Here is a 10,878-nt window from a genome sequence, read left to right as displayed (position 1 = left end):
ATTCACTTTTTTTTCTGACTTTTCTTGGGAACATGGGCTCTTAAGTCTGAACTCTCAAAGTGCATTAGCTAGAAGAATTTAACTTTGAAAATGTACAAAAATTTATTTTTTTCCAAGTCTTGATTTGTTTTTGTTTTTAAATACCGCAATAAATACCGTAACTTCATATCACGATATTATGTATTGTGAGATTTTGATATTGTTACATCCCTAATTAATGAAAATATACATTAGAAATGTGAATAATTTGTATAATTTCTATGAGCATATTTCTTTGAACAAATACTCATTGTCAAGCCCAAAAGCACACTGGGACTGCGAGTGTGTCTGTCATAACACAGTAGCACTGTCAGTTTTCATTGAAAGAGTGAAGAATCAGTACTGATGACTCTATTATACAATTAATATTCATTACAGCAATATTTACAAGAGCTTTCTGCTGTTTTTACCACCAGCCGTCTGTGTTCATGACTCAGAGACCAACAGCACGCTGCTTCCTCTAGTAGAGATGACAGGGACACTCACAGGTTAGACCAGAACATACAGATCTGGCCATTTAAAATGCGCGCGGGAAGTAAAGTGGTCTCGCGTGACGCCGGTGTATTCCAAAGGAACACGGAAAATACAATGACATAGGAAAGACATGATCAGTAGGGGGCAGTCATGTAACGCACTGGACTGGAGCAGGCTGAAAACATTGCTGCAAACTAAAAGGTACGGTAACCTGGAGGGGACACCTTCGGTTCACTTATGTTTGTCGTGGCCACACAAATGAATTCGTAGGAACGTCATATTACTTTTTGTCATTGCCACGAGATATTAATTCCTGGGAATGTCATATTATGTCGTGGCCACAAGATTATTTTGTCGAGGTAACGACATCCTTATGTTTAATGCATAAATAAACCTGCGTAACCATAACCCAGGATTATCAGAGATAGGTTTATTAATATTTTTTATTTTGAGTTAAGAAATGTTTTTATTAATTGTTATAGAAATTAATGCAATATTAAGTTATATATTAACAATAGGCAATGCTGTATATGCGAATGTCTGTGCGCGATGTAGACAGCATTCAAAAGTTTATCAAGAATTTATTACATACAAGTACTTCAAATTAAATAGCCCTGCAAGAAACATTTTATGCATCCTTAAGTCTTATCCATTAATTGATCCTTTTTTTCTGTAATAAATGTATTATTCGTTTATATTCAGTATGTCCCCCTTAATTTCGATCTCTTAACATTCCGAATCTAAATGATAAATGCTGACATGCCATGAAAGCTTTGATTATACTATATGGCATATATTCATTTTTAGTCTAATTATAACCTATATAGTGTTTCATTGTCGAGTGAATCATTCACGTTCCATTTGTAAATCGTATGGTCACACACGGGCATTAATACAATCATAAAGTCAAAACTTTATTGGCATAATTGTAGTTCACAATATTTGCTAAATATATGCCAAATAGCATATATAAAGTTATTTAGGTTAAGCGATTCACAATAAAGAAAAAAGTAGATAGCTCTAAATCACTTATTATTTATTCTTATTATAGGTTATTATTATTTCAATACCTGGTTAGGGCTATTTATTTTTAACGCCTGACAATTATGCCAATTACGTTTTGACTTTTTGATTGTATTTATCCCCTTGTGTGACGATACATGATGTTTTCATTTACAAATGAAACTACGTGAATGATTCATTTCTCAGTAAAACAGTTTAATATTTATATAGTCTAGTCTGTTAATTGGACTAAACAAAATAAAATGTTCAATTCATATTTTATATGTTCAATTCTTTAGTTAAGAGAAGGAATGTAGGCCTATTTTACTGTGTGACGATAAATTATTTCCAAATGAAACTATGTGAATGATTCACTCTTCAGTTATTTGTCTATTAGTTAGACTAAATAAAATACAATATATGTTAAATTTAACCTTTAAACTGCATTCCAGTTAAAACCCCAGTCATAGCACCTTTACAGTATCATTTACATTCAGAATGTTATGTAACGAGATCAAAATGAAGGAAAAAATAACGAATACAAACGAATAATACAAATATAATGGGAAAAAAAGAAGGTCAGTCAATGGACAAGATTGTGGGATACATGAAATGTTTCTTGCAGGGCTATTTAATTTGAAGTAGGCCAACATGTAATACATGTAAACACTTGTGAAAGCTGTCTACATTGCGCACAGACAGCATTAGCATATACAGCATCGCCTGTATAATTATTTAATATTGTATTAATTTCTATAACAATTAATATAGGCAAACAATTTCTTAACTCAAAACGAAATATCTCAAATAATTCTGCGTTACTAATGTCACGCAGGTTGGTTTATTCATTAAACTCGTGGCCACGAGAAATGCATGTTGAGCAAAAATACATTTCACGAAAATAATATAAAGATTACAAAACAATGAAAACAAATGGAATGAGGGATATGCTTTAAAGTTCACGTAAAAGCCAAATATTAAGCGGCATCCTTCATGTTTTCTTTAATCAGCAAATACTTAACATTTTTGAATTATATTCACCTTCTGTTTTTATGACAATAAATTTTGAATTTTGAATTCTTATTTATTTATTTTTTTTAGAAAAACGTCAGAACACCGGTCTCAAAAGTAGAAGCGAAAGTCTTGTTTCCACCAGCGCGGAATTTTTTTTATTCACCGTAATTGATGGATGTCTAAAACAAAAATAAGGAGAATCCTAAAACATATCTATTTCTTAAAATAATAACATCTGAACTTCATACACAACAATACGGCAACGACTTTACAACAGGACACATTGTTTTATTTTAATTTTATTTTTTAGCTTGTACACCAATGGATTTCTGATGTCGGGATATTTCAGACTGCATCTCCACAGCTTAATCACTTTAGTATTAAACATACGGGTCAGGAGGCGGGTCGGGTACAATATTTATTTTTTTTATTCTGCGGTCCGAGTTGCGGGTGGGTTATTTGAAAACGGTCGGGTTCGGGTTGTTTATATCCACTGACCCGCGTGTAAGGTTGGACACTAATGTTTTGAAAAAAGTGGAGCGTGTTAGGAAAGCTTTCCCCTTCTCCCTGGCATGCATTTGAATGCTGAATTCGAAATGCAACTGAATGCAGTCGGAATCCGCCCCCAGCACCCCCAAGTCTCCAAATGTTGATTACAACAAGGCAACAGACAGCATTCAACACCCCACCCCACCCCCACTCTGCCATTCATAAACATTTCGCTCTTTTACTGCATGCCGCTTAACTCTGATGCCTCATTAACGGCTACTTTTCAGAAAACTGATAAAAAAATACACTTCCCTTTGGTTTCCCAGAACAGACTTAAGCCTAGTTCCAGGCTAAAATGATGTAAATCGGAGCTGTTTAAAGATGAATAAAAAAAATAAAAAAAATAAAAAAAAACTTTTACTGATCGTTGGTCGGAGATTCAACCCGCAGTTCGTGACTGGAAGCTGTTAAGAGACAGACTTAATGAACTTCTCCGAAATAGAAGAACTACTTTTCCACTTTAAAAAAAAAGAAAAAGAAAAAAAGGTGGAAAAAAATTGCATAACTCACTGGAGCACTTTTGATACTTAACAATTGTTGTATTCGTTGTCAGCCATATGGCTAAGCTTTATTGTTTTCAAAAGTGAGCCTTCTGTTTATTTGTCTAAATTATTTTCTATATTAGGATATAATACTAGGCTATAGTATTTATGGACATTAGGCCAAATCTACATGGGTTTCTTCCCTTTCACTTCAGTTAGTTTTTAAGAAAAAAAAAAAAAAAAACTGCATGGACAGTGCGTCATAATAATGTACGGCATCAAAATGTAAGAACAAATCTAAAGACAATAATAATAATAATAATAATAAAATTAATTATTAACACTCCTAAAAGTACAGTATAGTGCTCAGATACACTAACGGTAGGTGACCTAACCCTAGTTGATACTTTATTTCAACTTTTCAATTATTTCATTAATTAACAAATAAACAAATGCCTTTCCGATGTGATATAAGTGAAAAGGGAGACGATTTCGAAAATGATTTCACCATAAGGCGGATGCGAACTCGGCTCTCCCGCGTCAAAAACGATATGTTACTCGTATTATCACTTACGCCACTGAAAATGTTGCAGAACAGCCGTCTTTTGTAATATTTGTAAATATGGAGTATTTGCATTGTGTAAAACATTAAATAAAAGGCACCAGGCTACAGAAAATGGCATATACTAAAGTATTTATTTTTCTGGGGGAGGACCCACCCACATTTATTTTGCTTCCGACGCCCATGCTTGATGATGAAGTATAGTCTACATAGGATATAACAATAAAGTGCTTTTCCAATCTCGATTCCACAAGGTTTTATTCCGCATCCACCCGCTCCCGCTATATTAACTATATTATTCGCCCGCTGCCCGCTTAGAATAAATTTCTAAGCACCAAAATCGCAAAAACAAATCAAAATAATAATAGTAATAATACTAATAAATAAATTAATTAATTTTTAACTCTAAACAGTAGTTTATATTTAACCTCTCCATTTCTATTCCTCTCTACTCAAATTAATTGTCAGTGTATCTAAAATTGTGTATCTTAGAAAAAGAAAAAGAGGAACTACCTCTTAAACATGCATATCTTAATTTGATTTTGCTTTAAAACGCTGAAATATATAATGTATTTTATTCTGAAGGTGAAAGTGATCCAGTTATGTAACTGCCTGCGGCGCCGTCAGGATCACCTTTTTTCCCCCTTTAATTAAGTGGATACAGCTTACAATACTCGTTCAAGAGTAAGGGATTGCTCAAAACTATGCTATTTTACATATTTCTGTTACTTGTGTACAATCACAATGAAAAAACAGATGTGTATGCTATTTGTAAAAAAAAAAAAAAAATGTAAACAAGATGCTGGTTCAAGGGCGCGTCACAGAAATTGCCTACAATTCTGCATATAGGCTTGCTACTTATTAATTTTATTTTATTTCGTTTTGTTAAATTATTATTCATTAAGAAATTTATATTTCGCATATGGGCATTTTTATTTATTTTACATACAGCTTTTTTGGGTTTTCTCTGTGCATAAGATCTGCGCGTGATGTTCTGATGTTTATGCTGCTTTTTGCTTGTGTACAATTAACCCCTCAAAACGAATTTAACTGTTATTAATGTGTAACAGCCACGTTTCAATTTAAATGTAATTTAACACAATCTTGTCGTTAATAATAACTAAACGCGTCGGTTGTCGTTTGGAAAAAAAAAACAGAAATTAACATTTCTATTTTCAATGCAGTCTAATAAAAGTTCAACAGGAAAACAATGAAAGAAAATAATAATAAAACTGCTCCTGCTTATGAATAAATTTTTGCTTGATGATGAAGTATCTAAATAGTCTATTCTATAGGATATAACAAAGTGCTTTTCCAGTCCCGCTTCCACGAGGTTTTATTCCGCATCCACCCGCTCCGCGCTATATTAACTATATTATTCGCCCGCGGGCCGCTTAGAATAAATTTCTAAGCACCAAAATCGCAAAAATACTGTAGTTTATATTTATCCTTCCCATTTCTATCTGTCTATACTCAAATTAATTGTCAGTGTATCTAAAATTGTGTATCTTAGAAAAAGAAAAAGACGAACTACCTCTTAAACATGCATATCTTAATTTGATGTTGCTTTAAAACGCTGAAATATATAGCCTAATGTATTTTATTCTGAAGGTGAAAGTTGTCGAGTAATTTAACTGCCCGCGGCGCCGTCAGGATCACTTGATTTTTGCCCCCTTAATAAAGTGGATACAGCTTACAATACTCGTTCAAGAGTACGGCATTGCTTAAAACTATGATATTTTACATATTTCTGTTATTTGTGTACAATCACAATAAAAATAAAAAAAAACTTTAAAAAAACGCGTAGGCTATTTGTAAAAAAAAAAAAAAAATGGAAACAAGATGCTGGTTTAAGGGCGCATCACAGAAATTTCCTAAAATTCTGCATATAGGCTTGCTACTTATTAATTTGTTAAATTATTATTCATTCAGAAAAGAAAAACATATATTTCTTATGTGGGCCTATTTTATTTATTATTATATATAGGTTTATTGGGTTTTTCTCTGTGCATAAACTCTGCACGTGAGGTTCTGATGTTTATGCTGCTTCTTGCTTGTGTATAATTAATCCCTGAAAACGAATTTAGCGGTTTACGTCAGTTGTCGGTTGGTGAAATAAAATAACCGAAATTAACATTTCTGTTTCCGATGCAGTCTAATAAATGTTCGTCAGGAAAACAAAGAAATAAAACAAAATAACAATACAACTGCACCTGCTTATGAATAGGCTATCTTTTTGCTATTGGTTTGAACCATAATTTCAGGAAAGAGGAATCATTGAACTATTGTACTGGTATTTGTGACCAACGCCCCCTAGAGCTGGCCATGGTGTTTGGCTACAGAATGTTGTTCCTTGCGCCACCTGGTGGATATTATATGAAGTGCAACAACGTTGTAAAAAAATCTAAAAAAGCCGCTGCGGCAGGACGCGTGCCCACGCGTGCCGAATTGCAGGCTGCCGCGTGAAAATAGACGCATTTTTAATGGCCAGATCTGTACAGTACAGTACTCTAACACAAGTGTGCAAACGCTGATGCCAATGATTGGACAGTGCATTGCAGGCGTGCTGTCCCACTGTACATGCAGTGGGTCCAAAAGTTTTTAGTACAAATGCTTTTCTAATATAATACATTTCTTTAAACTACAAATTATATACTGAAAACAGCATAAGAATTTAAATTGAACTAAGTCACTAAACCTGATCAAGTCAAGTCACATCATTTATATAGAGCTTTACACAATACAGATTGTAACAGAAAAATAACAGTTATTGCTGTAAAATAAACAAATTATGAAACAAATTCAGAATTCAGCTCTATAGAAGATAGTGTCACTATTAAGCTGTTGTTTCAATTCACTTCAACGTGTCTGAGCAAATGAGCAATATAGCTTCTTTCTAATCCCTGTGGCATTAACTCATTAAGTATAATTCAGATAACTATAAACTCACAGTTCTTTTTTCTAAAAAAAAGACGACAAAACTGCCTGCTACAGCACCTCTTGTGGCAATTCTGAGAATGCAATGCATTTCTGACTTTTTTTTAAAGAACACATAAAATTGTGTGTTTACAACAGGGTTGCAAGTTTGAAAAATGCAATGAGAAAGTGCAATGAGTTTTTAAATCTCATCTGTCTCTTTTCACACCTATGACTTGATTTTAAATCCCTGGTTGCCGCTAAACCTTTTTTTAGATTGATTATCTCCCAAAAAAAGTGAAGGAACAATTTTCAGTTTCTGAAAGTGTAGGTATAACAGTTGATACGCCCTAGGTTCAAGTACCTGTGTGAAGTATGCTGCGGACACGAGTATAGAATAACTCAACAATATGAGCTGAGCAAGACTGCCTCCTTATAAAGCTGTGTGCTTTTAAGAGGCAGCTGGGTAAAGCGAGTAAATGTAGTACAATGACCCTCTCTCTCTCCCTCTCTCTCACTTTACCTTCTCTCATCTTCACTCCCACACACACCACTCAGTTGGACGTTTTCACTCACCCACACAAAGACACACACACTCTTGCATCAGTAGCGTTTGGTGATGACTGTTAATGTAAAATGTGTGACCTTCACTTCGGCTCAGAGTCCTAATGCCACCATCCCACAATGCAACTGGAGCTGATCGCATACTCACAGACACACATGCAGACAGGCACGCACACATCTATATAGTCATTTCACAGTTTCTCACACATTCAAACTCCAAAAAGTGAGTCACGAAATCCAGACACCTCATGATATAAGTCATTCTGATCTTTCTGTAACAATTTCCATTTTCCTTTTTTCTCTTGCTCACTTTTGGAAGCATTTTATGACCATAGGAAAGAAATGTTACAAATGAGATCTGTGTAATATCTTAATAGAGTATTTTCACAATGCATCATCAATCGGCCACATTGGCGTCACTGAACACAAACAATGCCACTAAACCAAACAAAACTTGAATTTTGCTCATAATTGCTGCTAAAAATGGTCAATTATTGTTGTGTTCTGGGCTGTACTAATCACTCGGACCAGGAAGAACATGTGGAGTATTATAAACTCCAAAAAGTTATAACAAATCAAGGAGAAGAGTGCAAAAAACTGTCTGAGGAAGAAAAGGCATTTTGTGTTTTTTGTGTTTCCAGAGCAAGAATCTTGACAACATTTGTGTTTGTTCTTATGATTTCCAGTCAGGTAGGTTAATTAATACTGCTTGTACATATCTTTACCACCAATTAACTTTAGTTTGGCAAAATATTGCACCCTTTCCTCCTTACTAGGTCCTTCTCTATATGATTTTTCAGCTTCCACACATTTTCTCCATGGTTTAGACAGCATAAATTAGCAGGAAAATGTATTCAGTAGTACATTAACGGTGCAACCCATGCTATTGTTTACATCAGAGTATCTCTAATATGGTTACGCATCCAGGTAACTGACCAAATGTGAAGTAGGTGCAAACCCTCTTTTGTTCATCAGAGACACTAATGAGATGACCACATTAAGTACCTGTTTGTAGGTAGATTTTTCCAAAAAGTTGCTCTCTTACGTTGATCGTTTGAATCAGGGTTGCCAGGTATTCACAACAAAACCCGCCCTATTGCTATTCAAAACTAGCCTAAAAGTAGCCTAATCGCATTTCGAGAGTGGGTCCCCGTTAAAAATACATATTTTGTGGTGGGGTTCCTCTGGTTTGAATATCCCAACTAGCCCTAAATGCAACACTGACCAATGGCATGAGTTTGGGGGCGGGACCATCTGTTACTTTGACCAATAGCAGACTGGGGTAGTGTTTGACCAATCTGTTTGAAATCAAGTCACAGAGTGCTGCAGGAGTCCAAAAACTCGAAAGCCTGAACTTCTGTTTCCACTGTCGCAAAATCTATGTTTTTTAAATAGGTTTTCGGTTAAATTTCTGAAAGTTTTGCGGTTGAAATAAGATTTCCCCATGGTTTATTCTACAACATGCAATAAAATGCATCAGAAATAGACAGAGAGACTACAGAGGTTGACAGGGACATTAAACATCATTACGCCGAACAGGAAAACTCATCTGCTCACTAGTCCACTTTCATAACCTTGTTGTGATTACAATCATTCTTTTGCAAAATATTCTTTCTCAAACTTTGAACTTTTGAATTCAAAATAAAGACTGAAAGAGTTGTAGGAAGCTTAGTGGTGGTGCTATTGAAGTAAAGTGACCATGCTGTAGTTCCTTTATAGCCTACATTTAGCTTCAGGAGATTGTATTTAGGCTTCAGAATTGACACTTTGCAAACTGCTTGACTGACAGGCGATCTGACCAATCATAATGCCAAATCTACCATTCTATCCGATAAACAAATCAGACATGAGAGTAGATTAACTTTGGTGGACTTGAACTTGAAACATTGTGTGTATGTCCTTCCGAGGTTAAAAAAAAATATGTTTTGATGTTCATTCCTTGTTTTTTTCATGCTTTGCTTTAAGAAAATAAGAAAAGATGACTGGTTCAAGTGTCAATGATCTAATAAGGTAATACACTGGTCTGTCATGACATTAAAGTGCCACAAAACGGTATTTATCATTTGAATTTCTTAAAAAAAAAGACAAAATTTTAAAGCTCAGTCCTTGTTTCATACCAGAAGTAACCTGCTCTGTCTGTTGGCATGTTGTCCATTTACTCTTTGCTATGCAATGTATTTTTCACTGCATTAGAACGTAGTGTAAGAGCAGCATCGTTTGTCGGACATTGCAATAGTAACTAAGGAGGGTGGGTTTTTGCGAACAATGTCAAAGTCAAATTGTGTAAGTATCAAACTTTTGTTTGTCACAGAGGTTATTTTCTAACAGCTTATAATGAAAAAATCCTATTGGCTTTTTGTCAAGGGAAGTAGGGTATTGGGCCTATAAAACGTCATCATCCCTGCAGCAATCTATTATTTTTGCAATTCAGTTTGATGATGCAAATGAAAAAAATGGAAAAATAATGGAAGCAAATATTATTTGGTGTCTTATTGCTGTGCATTTACTTAAAAAAAAATAAACAATTCAGTGAATAAGGGTATAATTTTTGTTCACACAAAGCTTTCGGATGACTTCAGAAGATTTAAACCTAACAAATTAGTCAAATGGACATAAATAACACATTTGGGAACCACTGCTTTACAGTACAGTACAAAATGACTGTATTTTAGCCATTAGAATCTCATTAAAACACCATTTGAGAATAAAAGAAACTACACACTCAAATGTTTGCATGCATTATGCAAATGAGAACTTGTAGGTGAAAATCACCAATGTTTTTGTGAGATTCATTCTTTAGCCTCTTTTGAATGTTTAATATCATGGTCAGAGAGAATAAGAATGTCTTGAGCAGAACATATTCACTCTCTTTTATGCAACACCATCAATCTCAGTCACAGTCCATCACTCCCTAAACTCCCATATACTCTCTGAGAGCCAGCTGATTAAAGAGTGCTGAATGAACCGCATGTTTCCGGGTGCAAGCAAGGTGCATCGAGTCGGCGTGGCCTGCAGCAACGGCCTCCTGACCCCAGCTTTCACTGCCTAACACAGCGTGAACGCTCAGCGTAATTAGATGCGGTGTGACAGCGGCTCATTTTTCCTGGAATGCCTACAACTGAAGGTGAGCGTGTGTGTGAAGATTGTCATACAGCCGGTGGAAAAAGCGTCTGCTGCGAGAACGGGGTCTACGCTTGAAAGATCCAGTAAGATCAGCTTTGATAAATGACGGCTCTATCATGCCCTAGATCGATCTAGCGAAGAAAAAAAAAACAC

The 10,878-nt window shown here is 35.0% G+C and overlaps 1 protein-coding gene across 1 annotated transcript in view; it reads right to left on the bottom strand.

Annotated features, from left to right (window-relative positions):
- mdga1 (MAM domain containing glycosylphosphatidylinositol anchor 1) overlaps window positions 1-10,878 on the bottom strand; it is a 287,756-nt gene that overhangs the window by 237,065 nt on the left and 39,813 nt on the right. The window lies entirely within an intron of this gene.

Source organism: Garra rufa, chromosome 2 (assembly GCF_049309525.1).
Source record: "Garra rufa chromosome 2, GarRuf1.0, whole genome shotgun sequence".
Classification (NCBI taxonomy): Eukaryota; Metazoa; Chordata; class Actinopteri; order Cypriniformes; family Cyprinidae; genus Garra; species Garra rufa.
The sequence above is the reverse complement of the archived record's forward strand: the minus strand, read 5'-3'. Positions and strand labels throughout refer to the sequence as shown.